Below are 14,195 nucleotides of genomic sequence, written 5' to 3'. Positions count from 1 at the left end.
AAAGAACCACCAACGCACCGATGTCTGAGGGAGTCCGCCACTGGCAGGGGAAGTGGTGGTGGGGGGAGATAGGCCTCCAAACCTTGGAGGGCCTGAGATGTCCCCAGAGAGGTGGCGTCTGATACCCAACCTGACATATAGACACAGACATACAGGCACACACAGACACAAACATCCATTCCCACCCTCATGCTCTCATATGCACTTACTCCACACTCAACCAACGTGGAGACAGACATAAAGAAACACTGTACACACAATCACACTCCCCAAGCGTATTCTACAAACCGGGTCTAGGTACCCTTGCCCCTGGAGGGGGGAACTGCACCCAGACCCAGGTGGTGTTACCCTTTTCCCTGCGGTGGGGAGAGGCAGACCGCCCCGACTCCGCAGCAGCAGGGAGGCCCCACACTCCAGACCGCAGTCGGACGGCCAACTCCTCCTCCTAGCCCCCCCACTCCAGCAGGTCGCAGAGAATTTATGTAAATTTAACAAGCTGAACACATTCTGTACTGTACAGGAGACATGGCACAAAACTGATTGACAATGGTCTACAGCCAATCAGGACACTGCGCTCTTTTTAAAAAAAAAAAAGCAGCATGCAAAATTGCACACAAAAAAATCCACGAACAGCGAGGCTGCGAAAGGTAAACTGGCATTTTTTGATGGGTTGGGTCTTACACGGTTAAGCAACAGTACTGGAAATTTAAATAATCTACAAAATATACATTGATGCTAGTGAAGGCTGGTTTTCACAGCCAACAAGCATCATTTAGTCTAGGCATGACTAAATGATGCTCGTTGGCTGTGAAAACCAGCCTTCCCTATTTCAAGAGCAGCTAGGCCGGAGAGGAGGAGGATAGAGCTGCAGGAGGAGAGAGCCAGTGCAGACCGGAGCAGTGAGCACTGCAAAATGCTGAAGGGTGCAGGGAAAAGCCACAGACACTGTCACAAAATAAAAACCAAACTGTGAGCTTCTGAGTCGTGTCAGGTCCTTTGGGTTACAATTATGTACTGGTTTTGATCGTCTTTCAGTGCTATTTCAGTATCATCAGTGGTGGATCTGGATGCTGAAGTGTAATACACCTTTTCAAAAAAGTTAGAATGGAGATAGGTCTATCCTCGTTTGTGACATTTAAACACCTAAGAAGTGGAGCCTGTGTCTCCTACTGGCTTATAATCAACAATGTTGCTGTATATGAACATATAGTATCTTCCACCCTAAATATCCACGGGCTGGGGGGGGAATGTTCCCCTAGTATAAATTTCTTGCCTGGCTTACTGGGCTTATGCCTGGGTTGTTTTTGTCTTTTGGAGTGTAATTTTCTTCCTAATTAGATGCCTGACTGACAACTGTATAAAACAAAAACTACACACACTACAAGCACAAAGCGCAGACTGTGGGAATTTACCACTGTGCGTAAATCCCCTCTAATTTCAAGAGCACCTGGCTGCAGCCAGACCCTTCTCCTCACTTCCGCACTTGTCGTACTTCCTCGTACGTGCCGTACGTAGTACGCGAACTGCGCGTACTCCGAAGCGTGCGGTCGCTGAATTGGGTACAGCCTCAAATGACTTACTTTTTCCAGCAGCATCATGATCATTTGTGTCAGCTGTGTCTCCTCAGGCGTTTCCACTTCCCTCATTAACCTTCTGTGTATTTAAGTCCTCTGTTGGGCCGTCTGTCTTCATGTCAGTTCACAGAGATTTTGCTTCCCACTGTTGCATGTTTGGATTGTTTCACACTTATGGTTTTGCGTGTTCCTGTGCAGTTTCATAGTTAGTGTTACTTTTTTCCAATTTAGGTTTTAGTTTAGTGTCAACTTTGTTTCGCCTTTTCTTATTTTCTATTTTGTCATCAGACCCAAAATAAAGATTCAGTTCTGTCTCTCCCTTGTATGTTTTTGGGTTTGCTCCATAGACACACCGGTGATCCCCTGCTAAAACCACCATCCACTACTGTGTCTGACTGTGTGCTGTTGCCACTGGCAGTTTACGCTTAAAGAGATACGTGTTTAAAAAAACAGACCACCTAAATTAATCTTTGGTCTCTGAGAGTTTTGTGAGAGTTGTAGCTACCTTAGCAATCCAGTGTCACAGCAGTGTCAAATGGACATGCATTCACAAGTTGCAGTAAGCTGCGGTATCAGCAGTAAGAAGACATTTGATTTCCGACCAACATAAAGACAATTCTAGGACATATCAGACACCCAGCTCGATCTCACCAGGCAAAGAAGGTGCCTGGACAGTACTTCTTAAAAATTTTAAATTCTCAAACAATATAACAATACAGCGCTTATTTTGACATATCAACAAAGAGTCATGTACAAGTATAAGAACAAAGCAGTAGTCAAACAAAAGAACATTTAAAGAACAGTATAGGTCAGGAATAAAGCAGCATACAAGTACAGTAAGGTGACATAACATATGAAAGTATGCATAAACAATCTAGTTACATCAATCAAAAAGCTGCGTCAAAAACTCAAGTAAGTTTTTTTTTTTAATTTTCTGTAACCTGGACTGTACTTCCTACATTCCTTTGCCAGTAGCGACTGGTTGGGTGTGAATAAATAATCGCCCCCTGCTGGTACTGCAACTTAAATACTTGTGTCCATTTCACACTAAGGAGAGGCAAAGCGTATAGGGATGTAAGAAAATATCGATACAATATTGTGATATTTCGTGTAATGATACTGAATCGATATTCAAAATCAGTGTTATCGATTTTTTTTAATTAAAAAATTACATGCATTTACTGTGAATTTCTTTTGTATTTTGCAATTTTAACTCTGGCCACTTGTTTGCAGTTTTTACCGCCTTTACGTTATGGAAAAACGAGGTCTCGCAATAACTGTAGAAGCGTCTAGTTTGCTAAAAACCAACGAAATAGAACAGTGGATGTGTGGCCAATTGTGCTAGCTAACTGATGACCAAAGAGGAGAGGATACAACCGGCCGCAGCAGCTTTCAAAGCTGATATGTGGACTTATTTTGGATTTAGGACAAAAGAAGGCAGTAAAGACAATGACAAGAGCTATGCAGTCTGTAAAATCTGCACCGCCAGAGTCAAATATTCGGGTAACACAACAAATTTACGAACACACGTGTGTAGACATCATAGCGATGTAGCGTCAAATGCTAATTTTAAAACGAAACGAGGTGATCCCGCTCAACGGACAATTGAAGAAGTTAACTACCAGCAACTTCAGCTCGTGCAACAAAAATAACGCAGTCAGTACTTGTTTTTATTTGCAAAGACATGCGCCCTCTGAGTGTTGTGGAGAATAAAGGATTTTGTAATATGATTAAAATGCTGGAGCCCCGTTACACCGTTCCTTCCCGACAACACATCACGGACATCGCTCTGCCAAAGTTGTACCAAGCGACAGTGCTGGACTCTCTCAGCTTGGCAGAGACAGTTGCTTTGACATGCGACGCTTGGACTTCGAGAGCCACTGAATCGTACATAACTGTTACATCACATCACATAACGGACCAGTGGAACCTTCAGTCTCATGTACTACAAACTCGAGACATGCATGGCAGTCACACAGGTGAACACATTGCAGCGTTACTAACTGACGCTGTGGCTGAATGGGGATTGAATGCAAAGGACCTTGTTGTTGTTACCGATAATGCACCAAACATGGCTCTCGCGGCTAGACTTGCAGGCATGACGCACATACAATGTTTTGCACACAGTCTGAATCTCGCCTCACAGAAAGCACTGAAAATACAATGTGTGGTGCGACTTCTCGGGAGTATCCGACGTGTAACAGCCTTTTTCAGGCGCAGCACCACAGCCAGCAATCAGTTGAAGCAGAAACAGTGCCTCCTTCAGCTACCAGCTCACAGATTCATCACGGACATAATTACAAGATTGAACAGCTCCTATGATGATAGAACGAGTTTTAGAACCGCAACCAGCCATCTGTGCGGCTCTGCTTTCTGCAGAAGTTAGGAAGAGTGAAAAATAAATTTTCACATTAAGTGAGTCTGACATCACATGTGCAGAAGAAGTTGTCAGGGCACTCAAGCCTATGAAAGACGCCACCCTGGTGATGTCAGAGGAGAGTATGCCAACCCTGTCCATCATTGCTCCTCTTCATGCCAAGCTTGTGATGGGTGCACAAGAAAGTGTTGATGATACACCGACAGTAAGGGACATTTAGACTGCCATAGCAGAAGATCTGGGAAAGAGATATGTAAATGAGATGTTAAGGTCACATGAAAAGTGCTTTGTTTTGATGCTTCATAGAGCAGTTTTTGGATAAGTACTTTACAATCATAGTACTTAGTAAGTAAGGCCTCAGTGTTACATTGTTTACCTTTTTTCATGTTAAAGAAATAGTTGATATTTCAGTAAAGTAGTTTTTATTTGTTTATTTGACATGACTTCTCATAAGGCAGATGTTAATTTCTCTCATTTTGAACTGAGAGAGTGTTTTTGTTTTACATGGCTCATGTCAAGCATTTAACAGTTTGGACTGTTTACTGTGATTTTTCTTAATTAAATTCAGTCCTAAACACAAATATCGTCTGGCTTTTAGTATCGCAATATATCGTATCGTCTCCCCTGTATTATGATAGATATTGTATCGCCAGATTCTTACCAATACACACCCCTAAAAGCGTAGAATCCACACTGTGGACCAGCGTGTCTGTTAATCGCTTGCTGTGATACAAGATGATAATTATGTCTGAGTCTAGTTTAGTGAAGATAGTGGCTCTGAGGATCACAGGCAGAGGTGATCAAGGGTACAGGACATGTAACCATGACCTGCTGCATGGCATGAGAGTCTGAGAGCTCAGCTCCTAGAGCAGGAACAGGGTGTTAAAATTAACTTTCAGGATGAAAGAGACTGTGTTAGCACCTGGTGGGACGGATTCCTTTAGTTTCATTCACTGATGTGTTTTTTAATGTAGCACATGTTGTATTTTGGCTTTATTAAGAACAGCAGATGAAGATAAAATCATTTTTATTTGAGAAATGTCCTGAAACCATTTTGTCCCCCCATCTGGATCTGTTCTTTGTTGGGTTTCTATCAAAAACAGTTTCATGGTTCTCACTAGGGCTGCCACGATTAGTCGACTAGTTACGATTGCGTCGACTATCAAAATCGTCGACGACTGATTTAATAGTCGACGCGTGGTTTGAAGCTTTGTAAGATCACAAAAGACGCAGGAATAAGTAGCAGGATTTAAGAGTGTAATAACGGACTGAAACAGAAGATGGCAGCACTGCATGTACAAGGATGCCAGCTGCCGTTAAACCCCGAAGAAGAAGAAACTGTCCGAGAATTCATAGCGCGGCCCAGCTCAGTTTCCAACAATGGCGGCAGCTAGTTAGTTTTAATATTACTCTTATTATTCTTTCTGGGTCACAAAATAAATGTTTAACATGTTTTCAGGCGAGAATGTAGCTGTGTAAACCTCAAATATCTGCTCAGTTTATCAAGACAATAACACCAGGATGCTTTTCTAAGCAGCTGACAGCTGGTAACTGTGCAGGGGCGGGTCTAGCAAAGTTTTTCCAGGGGGGCAGGTAGGGCATTAACAGGGAGAGGGGGGCACAAAGAAATACTTTCTTATTCTCATTTAAAATTTCTCACTTCAACAAATAATAATCTGAATCTTAAAACAAACGTTTTCATCTGATGTAAAATGTATAGAAATCCATTATTGCACATAGTAATTTTTTTTAGGGTCCCAACATAATTTCTTCAGAAGTAGCTAAGTACTGTATATGATGCCAGTATTTTCCCACATTTTCTAGATACTGTACCAGTACTGTGTGTAAATTTCTTTTATTCTTTCTGTCTCCTTTCACTTTTTAAAGGTTGCCATGTTAGACAAAATATTTTGCCCTGCCATGCTGTTTATTGATGTGGCAAATGAATGGTTTATATATATCTAAATCTGTCATCAGTAATCAGTAATGATCATGTCTCGCCTCTAGTCTTCTGTCTTAATTTCAGGTTTTCACCATGTGTTGTAGATAGTTCAGGAGGTTAACTCGACCAGCAGTCTACTTTCTGGTACTGTTTAGAACAGTGCTTCCCAAACTTTTTCGAGCCACGTACCCCTAGAGACATGTCACCCTCAGCCGCATACCCCCTACTACGAACAATATCGCATGCATAAAAATAAATACTGCACAGTCGATTATTTCTCACCACCAAATGAATTTATCAATATTTTTTAGTAATGACAGAGTTTTAATAACAAACTTTACTACTTAATACTAGCAGTGTATCAAAGGATTTATTAGAATTCACTTTTTTGTCGAGAGCCTAAAGGCCATGAACTTTCATTAAACAGAACTTTATTTAATGTGATGGATGTGCTTGAGCAGAGGCACACAGCTCTTCAATGTTTGGCTCAATTTGGGAAAGGCTGAGTCTTAAATCGTTTTCCACACAAAGTCTTGCTCTGTATTTTGTTTTCATGTTTGTTAAAGCAGAAAATCCCCTTTCGCATAAGTATGTGGTGGCGAAAGGCATCAGAGTCTTGACAGCGCGCTTAGCCAGCGCGGGCTGTTCAGTGCGCAGCCCTATCCAGAAATCCGCCAGGTTCTTTTGAGCGTGTTCAACTTTTAGAGATCCATCTGTGGCGATTTCAATTAGGCTCTCCTGGTCAGACGGTGATAACGAAGTAGGCACGGCGGTGAACGGGTGACGTATCCAATCATTTGAGCCGTCCGTCTCTGGGAAGTATCGGCGTAACTGCACCGCCAGCTCCTCAAGGTGCACGTTACATTCGCGCTTTACACTTTTAGATAGTGTGAGATCATTAGAGCACAGAAAATCATGCAGCACAGGAAAGACTTCAGTGTTGTTTGTATCCAAGCAGTTCTTCCAAAGGTTTAACTTCTTTATCATGGCCTCAACTTTATCTTGAACATTGAATATAGTTGCAGAAACGCCTTGTAATCTGAGATTGAGCTCGTTCAGACGAGAAAATATATCACACAGATAAGCCAGGCACGTAAGGTACTCTTCATCATGCAAATGTTCAGACAGCTCAAAGGGATGGTTATTGAAGAAAACTTTAAGTTCATCCCTCAACTCACAGAAACGGGTCAGCACTTTCCCTCTGGATAGCCAGCGAACCTCTGTGTGGAGTAACAATGTCTCATGCTCGCTGCCCATCTCATTGCACAACGCAGCAAATAAGCGGGAGTTCAGCGGCCTGGCTTTCACAAAGTTAACCATTTTTACACTCGTGTCCAAAACATGTTTCAAACGGACAGGTATTCCCTTTGCAGCAAGAGCCTCTCAGTGGATGCTGCAGTGTACCCAGGAGGCATCTGGCGCGACTGCTTGCACACGCGAAACCACACCTCCGTGTCTCCCAGTCATGGCCCGTGCGCCATCAGTACAGATGCCAACACATCTGTCCCACACGAGTCCATGTGTGTTCATGAATGTGTCCAGCTTTTGAAAAATATCTGCGGCAGTTGTCCTTTGTTCCAGTGGTTTACAGAACAGCATGTCCTCCTTGATGGTTCCTTCATGAATGTAGCGCACATATACGAGGAGATGCGCCAGGCCAGCCACATCCGTGGACTCATCTAGCTGTATTGCATAACATTCACTGTGGCGTATGCGCAGAAGTAGCTGCTGTAAAACATTTTCTGACATTGCATTGATGCGCCGTGAGACAGTATTGTTTGATGATGGAATGGACTGTATCGTCTTTTTTGCCTTTTCCCCCAACATTGTCCCTACCATATCTAAAGCAGCAGGGAGAATGAGGTCCTCCACAATAGTGTGGGGTTTGTTGTTTTTAGCCGCTCTGTAACTGACCATGTAAGATGCTTGTAGTCTGTTTTTATTCATAAGATCTGGCACCTGAATGCAGGTTTTACTTGTTGAAAGTGATTTTAGCTGTCGCTCAAAATATTCCCTTGGTTTATTTTTCAAATGGGGATGATTTGTCTCTAAATGTCTGCGCAAAGGTGAAGGTTTCATTGAGTTCTGAGACAATACTTTTGCACAAATAACACACTGTGGCCGGGAAAATCCACCAATATTTATACACGTAAACCCCAGCGAAATATAATTGTCATCATATTTGCGCTTCTTTGATGAGGTTGTGTTACAGTCCGAGCTGTCATGCTTTCTCCCACTTTGACGCTCCGCATCAGACACTTCATCACTTTCCACATGGCTGGCTCCAGCTATGCTAGCCACTTGGCTAGTAACCACAGATACATCCCTGCTTACATTTTGGGACCCCTTCTGTTTAACATTTACATGCTCCCACTGGCACAGATTATAAAGAACAACAAAATAAACTACCACAGCTATGCAGATGACACACAAATATATATCACAATGTCACCAGGAGACCGAGGCCCTGTACAGGCTCTTGGTAAATGCATTGAGGAAATTAATGACTGGTTGTGCCACAATTTTCTCCAGCTAAACAAAAACAAAACTGAGGTAATAGTCTTTGGCGCCAAAGAAAAACGATTACAGGTCACCAGAGAACTTCAATCTATACATCTAAAAACCACAAACCAGGCGAGAAATTTGGGTGTAGTGATGGATGCAGACCTAAACTTAGAAAAACACATTAAGACAATAACAAAGTCAGCTTACTATCACCTCAAGAATATTTCAAGGATAAAAGATCTGATGTCTCAACAGGACCTGGAAAAACTAGTCCATGCATTCATCTTTAGTAGGCTTGATTACTGTAACAGCATCTTTACAGGTCTACCTAAAAAATCAGTCAGACAACTACAGCTCATTCAGAACTCTGCTGCTCGAGTCCTCACTAAGACCAAAAAAGTGGACCACATCAGTCCAGCTCTGAGGTCTTTACACTGGCTGCCTGTCCGTCAGAGGATAGACTTTAAAGTTCTGATGCTGGTCTATAAAGCTCTGAATGGTTTAGGACCAAAATACATCAGTGACCTCCTGACCCAGTATGAACCTTCCAGATCCCTCAGGTCATCTGGATCAGGTCTTTTATCAGTTCCCAGAGTCAGAACCAGACACGGAGAAGCTGCATTCAGCTTTTATGCTCCTTATATCTGGAACAAACTCCCAGAAAGCCTCAGATCAGCTGAAACACTCAGTTTATTTAATTCCAGGTTGAAGACTCACCTGTTCTCAGCTGCATTTGAATAAAGCACCAAATCCACACTTTAAGCTTAAATTTCAAAACTTACATTAACTACTGATTTTATCTGTTTTGATTTTATCTGTTTTGTTTGTTTGTTTGTAGAGCTCTGGGTAGCTCACCAGCTGGGTCTAGACTGGGTCTAGAGAGTATTTTAAATTCAGGGAATTTAAAATAGAAAGTAGCTCGTCCGCAGAGGGACTGGTAGCTCCCCTTACGATAAGGGTTCGGATCGCGCGAACAGGTGTGAATAACACAACCTGTGCCAGAAACGCGACGCTGATGAGCCTCAACTGTCGTTCCAACAACAGTATGCAACACAGGAGCATGCAAAACAGTTTTGAGGCAGCCACCTAAGAACTTCTGGTGGCAGTTTGTTTGTTAATTAGTTAGTTTGTTTGCTTGTTTGTTTTAATCATTTTAAATCATGCCTTTTATTTGTTTTTGTTTCTAATGTCTCTGTAAAGCACTTTGAATCACCTTGTTGTTGAATTGTGCTATACAACTAAATTTGCCTTGCCTTGCCTTGCTAGCACTGCTAGCATCCAAATCTGACGAACACATTGTTGTTGAACAATCACCTGTGCGATCACTGGAAAATGCATCTTCAGATATGAGCTTATTGGTTGTTGTGGCCGGTGTCTCTGTGGTAGGGCCTTTTTTTCTTGTTAACCACTTCTCCATTTTCGCGCTGCACTGAATGCTTGGAGGCAACTTCAACTGTTAGGTGTCAGTCATTTGGGCAAATCACACCCATGTATTTTGTCAGAGCTATTTTTTTGCTGAACACCAGAGGGTGGTATATAGTCATGTATTTGACAGGCAAATAAAACTGCATTAGCGCAAATTTCGGCTTTTAAAACTTTTGATCCCCACTCCAACCCCAACCCACGCGTACCCCCTACAGCCACTTGCGTACCCCCGAGGGTACGCGTACGGTAGTTTGGGAACTACTGGTTTAGAATACCAGAATAGGGAGGATGGTGTAGGTTTAAGTTTATTAGACTGATACATATATACCAACAAGACAGTGTACATCACTGTGACAACAGCGTTTGTTTTCATTCAAAGGATTTATGGTTTTTCCTAGAATACCTGGTGGGCCGGTCTCTAGTCAAAATGCCCGGGCTGATTTTTTGTCCCAGTCCAGCCCTGATACACAGTAATGGATGTTATCATCTACAGGCTCAGAGTTGTATTAATATCCTTCCTCTCGCTCTGACCCTGTAAACCAGTATATTATTGCTCTGATGTGGCCTCTGTAGAAAAGAGTGTCAGGCCCTTCAAGTGCACACAGGTGGGTCTAAATGTGGTGCTTTAACTATGTTCCAGCATTTTATTAAATTATGACCTGAAAAACATGTTTAAGCTCTGTTAGAAACTGCACCAATACCATCAGACATAGATCCATGATCTAGTGGGAAAACATTTAATATCTGTGATGTAGATACATATATGAACGTTGGTACCCTGATCTTTTGAATCCACCTTCACAAAGTGCATTTTGGGTCAAATTTAAGGGTGATATTAGCATGTGTGATTAAAAAAAAGCCTCCTTTAGATAAAAGTGACAGACCATTTTTGCCAAACATCTTAAAGAAGTTGTTGAAATGTTTTACACTGAGCTGATATCATGAGTCATGTTGTCAGAGCTCCGTGTGTATATGAGCTTCCTCTGGCATGTTGAACAGGTGAGTCAGCACTACAGCGATCCTCCTCCAAACGCTCTGGCTCAGCTCTTTCACACTGGCCTCACGCTCACATTAGCGGCGATCCTCAAGCTGGCAGGTCGAGTCTGGCACAGGGAGAAGAGAGCAGGTTAAGTCACAGCACACCGGAAACTCAAGCATGAGACTAGTGATGACACAATAATCCGGCAATGAAGCATTCCCAGCAGCCGCCTTAAGTAGCGAGAGCGTTGATTAGAGGATCGTTCGCAGGTGCCGGAGCCAGGGGCAGGAATCACCATGACTCCGCCCTGGTAGAGCGTGGGGGCGTGGGAGGAGAGCGAGAGGAGCAAAACATAAACAAAACACTTGTAGCCATACCGAGTCAGCTGAGCAGGCACAGGGACCATTACAGGTGTTGGAGCTGGATATGTGAAGAATTCTCAAAGGGTCTGAAATGTAACCTTCCAGCCTCCCCTTCAGTTTGATTATTGGGTGACTTAGATTGGTGGTTCTCGGTGTTTGGGGCTGGGTGCTCAGGTGTGTACTGGCTCACTCCAGGAGGTTGCTTGACAGTGCCTGGCCGCCCCTGGCTCTGTCAGGCCCCTGCTGGGGGATGGGGGGCCCTGTGACTTTAAAGCAAAAAAAAATAAAGGAGCTCATCCTCAAAGGCATGTGCAGGGTTAAAGAACAGATGATAATCAAGAGTTTGAGGTTCAGACCTGATAACATTATTTCTTCACAGACTTTAATAAGAAGAGCTAACAGTGGTTGATTATCTCAGTGTCCTGTGATAATGTATGTTAGCAGACCACAGCGCTCTGAGCTAAATCTCTCAGTCTGTCAGTGTTCGTGACAGTCTGACGGTTTCAAATTCAAATTCAAATTTTATTTGTCACGTACACAGTCATACACAGTACGATATGCAGTGAAATGCTTGGACAACTGCTCGTGACCTAAAGAAAACAAAAAAAAGGAAAAGGCTATGAATAAGATAGGAAATAAATATGAAAAATTAAAAAGGGTAAATTTAACCAGGAAGGAATAAAATATAAAAAATTAAGGTTAAAAATGAAATAACTGTACAACACTTTTTTTTTCTGAAAACTAACTTAAAAAACAAAGACAAAGAAAAAGTGGTCGGAGCAGTTGTGACGGCAGCCGACCTCACCGGCGCCATCTTGAATACCACACACACTCACAGCTGTGGTTCATGTTTCCACTACACAGTCAGAGATCTGAGTCTCTGTCTCTGCGGTCACTTCTGCTGAGGCTGAAGCATCATTAACATGCACATTTAAACACACGTTATGAAAGCAGGTACACGCCTCGGTGGGATGAGCTGTTGTCACACAGTACGTGACAGTCTTGATAAGATCAGTTCAGATCCGTGCTGCTGTCTTTGTTCTTCTCTGTTTGCCCTTTAGATCATCTGCTACTGTCTTTGTCTTTAATGACCTGTCTTTGTGACCTTCTAAGAAAAACTATTAAACTTCTGACACTGGTGCTTCAGAGAAATACAAGTATTTCATAAAGGTTAAAAAATGGTTCTGGGGCCATAGAAGAGGTCAAATCTGGGCTCTGGGGGTATCATATGAAGTGACTAGAGGTGAGTGAGAGGACATAAGAAGACATTAGAATTTATGATCAAAGATCATCTAAACCATGTGTTCAGGTGTAAAATGTAGAAAACGTTTGGAAACGGCAGAAAATGAGTTTTTTTAATTATTGTATTCAATTTAATTTTTGTCACTAGGTTTGAATGTGAGTGTGAATGGTTGTCTGTCCCTGTGTGTTAGCCCTGCGACAGACTGGCGACCTGTCCAGGGTGTACCCCGCCTTTCGCCCTATGACAGCTGGGATAGGCTCCAGCGCCCCCCACGACCCTGAAAAGGATAAGTGGAAGCGAATGGATGGATGGATGGTATTCAATTTAAGTAATGAGAGAGTGTGAAAGCAACATCGATCTGTGTTGTGGAAATTTATTAACAAAGCCTGCAGACACGATGAGCAGTTAAAACCCAACACTTTATTTCTCATGCATGAGGAGAGACGTCAGTCAGCGGGCACTGAGAGTCGTCTCTGACAATGAACAGTTCAGGTCCCTTTAAACACAGTCACAGAACAAAAGGCTTCTACAGTTAACACCTTAGCTCTAAACAGAAAAACTCTCTATCACCTGTGTGAATCTCCCCCACTCTGGGGTCAAGTCTCCGTCTCCTGGGAGACATTCACCAGTTTCTCACCGTCTGTTTCCCAGCGTGAATGAGGTGTGAACCAGACGTACTAAACTAAGTAACATGAAAGCATTTCATCAAGACAATACATTAAAGGACAATAAGCTAAAGAGAAATCCCACAACAATCTGTCAGTCTGTATCTCCACCTCCACCTGTGGTCATGAGCCAATGAGAGATGCTAAACAGCTGCACTCCAACTACAGCACCAGCGTTCAGCTGAACCAGGTCTATCTTAGAAATGAGACACTGAGTCTCAGCAGGACTACCTGTGGAAATAAAGATTAAATAATAAAAGCTAACGGCTCTCCTTCAGTCTGCAAAGGTTCATGGGAGTTCTACCTCTGCTTCTTCTCTATAGCACAGCTACATGCTAACCACACAGCTTGCTGAGAGATGTCCTGTTTCCTGCACTGTAACTTGAGGTGAACCTCGTTGTGTTGTCGCAGTTTTTGAATATTGTGATTGGTCTGTTCCATACAGTCGACTCCTTTTTTTGAATCGATCAGTGAGAGAACTTCAAAGATGAAGAGTAATAATCAGAGTTTTAATATAAAGAATATAAAGACTCACAGATATGAGAAATCCTGGAGGCAGATTGCTGAAAGTGTTGGAATGAATGTGAGCAACTGTACAGAGAAGTAGAAGAACTAGAGGGACGTGTATGTTTCAGCCTCTACAGAGACACAGAGTCCATCAGACACTGAAGTCTTTCTGAACAGTTGTTGTCTGTCTCCAGGATCAGAGTGACCGCTATCATCAGCACCCTCATCACAAAAGCACAGCATATAATGAACTTCCTGTGGTCAATGTTACAACTACTCCTTCATCAGTGAATCCATCCTCACCACCTGCAGACTGAAAGATGATCACCTGCAGTCTGCTCTCCCTCCACCTGGGCTTCAAGGACGGAGGTAGGACATATTACTGCTGACCTCCCCAACCTCCCTCCCTCAAAGAGAAACTTCCTGAGCTGCTTCCCTCAGGCAGGAGGCTGCAGTCCATCAGGGTCAGAACCTCTCAGCACCAGAGCAGTTTCGGTCCATGTGAAGTTGAACTACTGAACATGAGCTTTATTCCTCCAGCCCGTCCCCTGGTCACTTTACAGTTAATGAATTACAATAACACACTCTTACTCAGACTATGAACACATTAGACTCC

This window comes from Copadichromis virginalis, linkage group LG3, assembly GCF_057382275.1.
Source record: "Copadichromis virginalis isolate Kocher_CV1m ecotype Utaka linkage group LG3, C_Virginalis_male_GT1.1, whole genome shotgun sequence".
Classification (NCBI taxonomy): domain Eukaryota; kingdom Metazoa; phylum Chordata; class Actinopteri; order Cichliformes; family Cichlidae; genus Copadichromis; species Copadichromis virginalis.
This window is presented reverse-complemented; position numbering follows the sequence as displayed.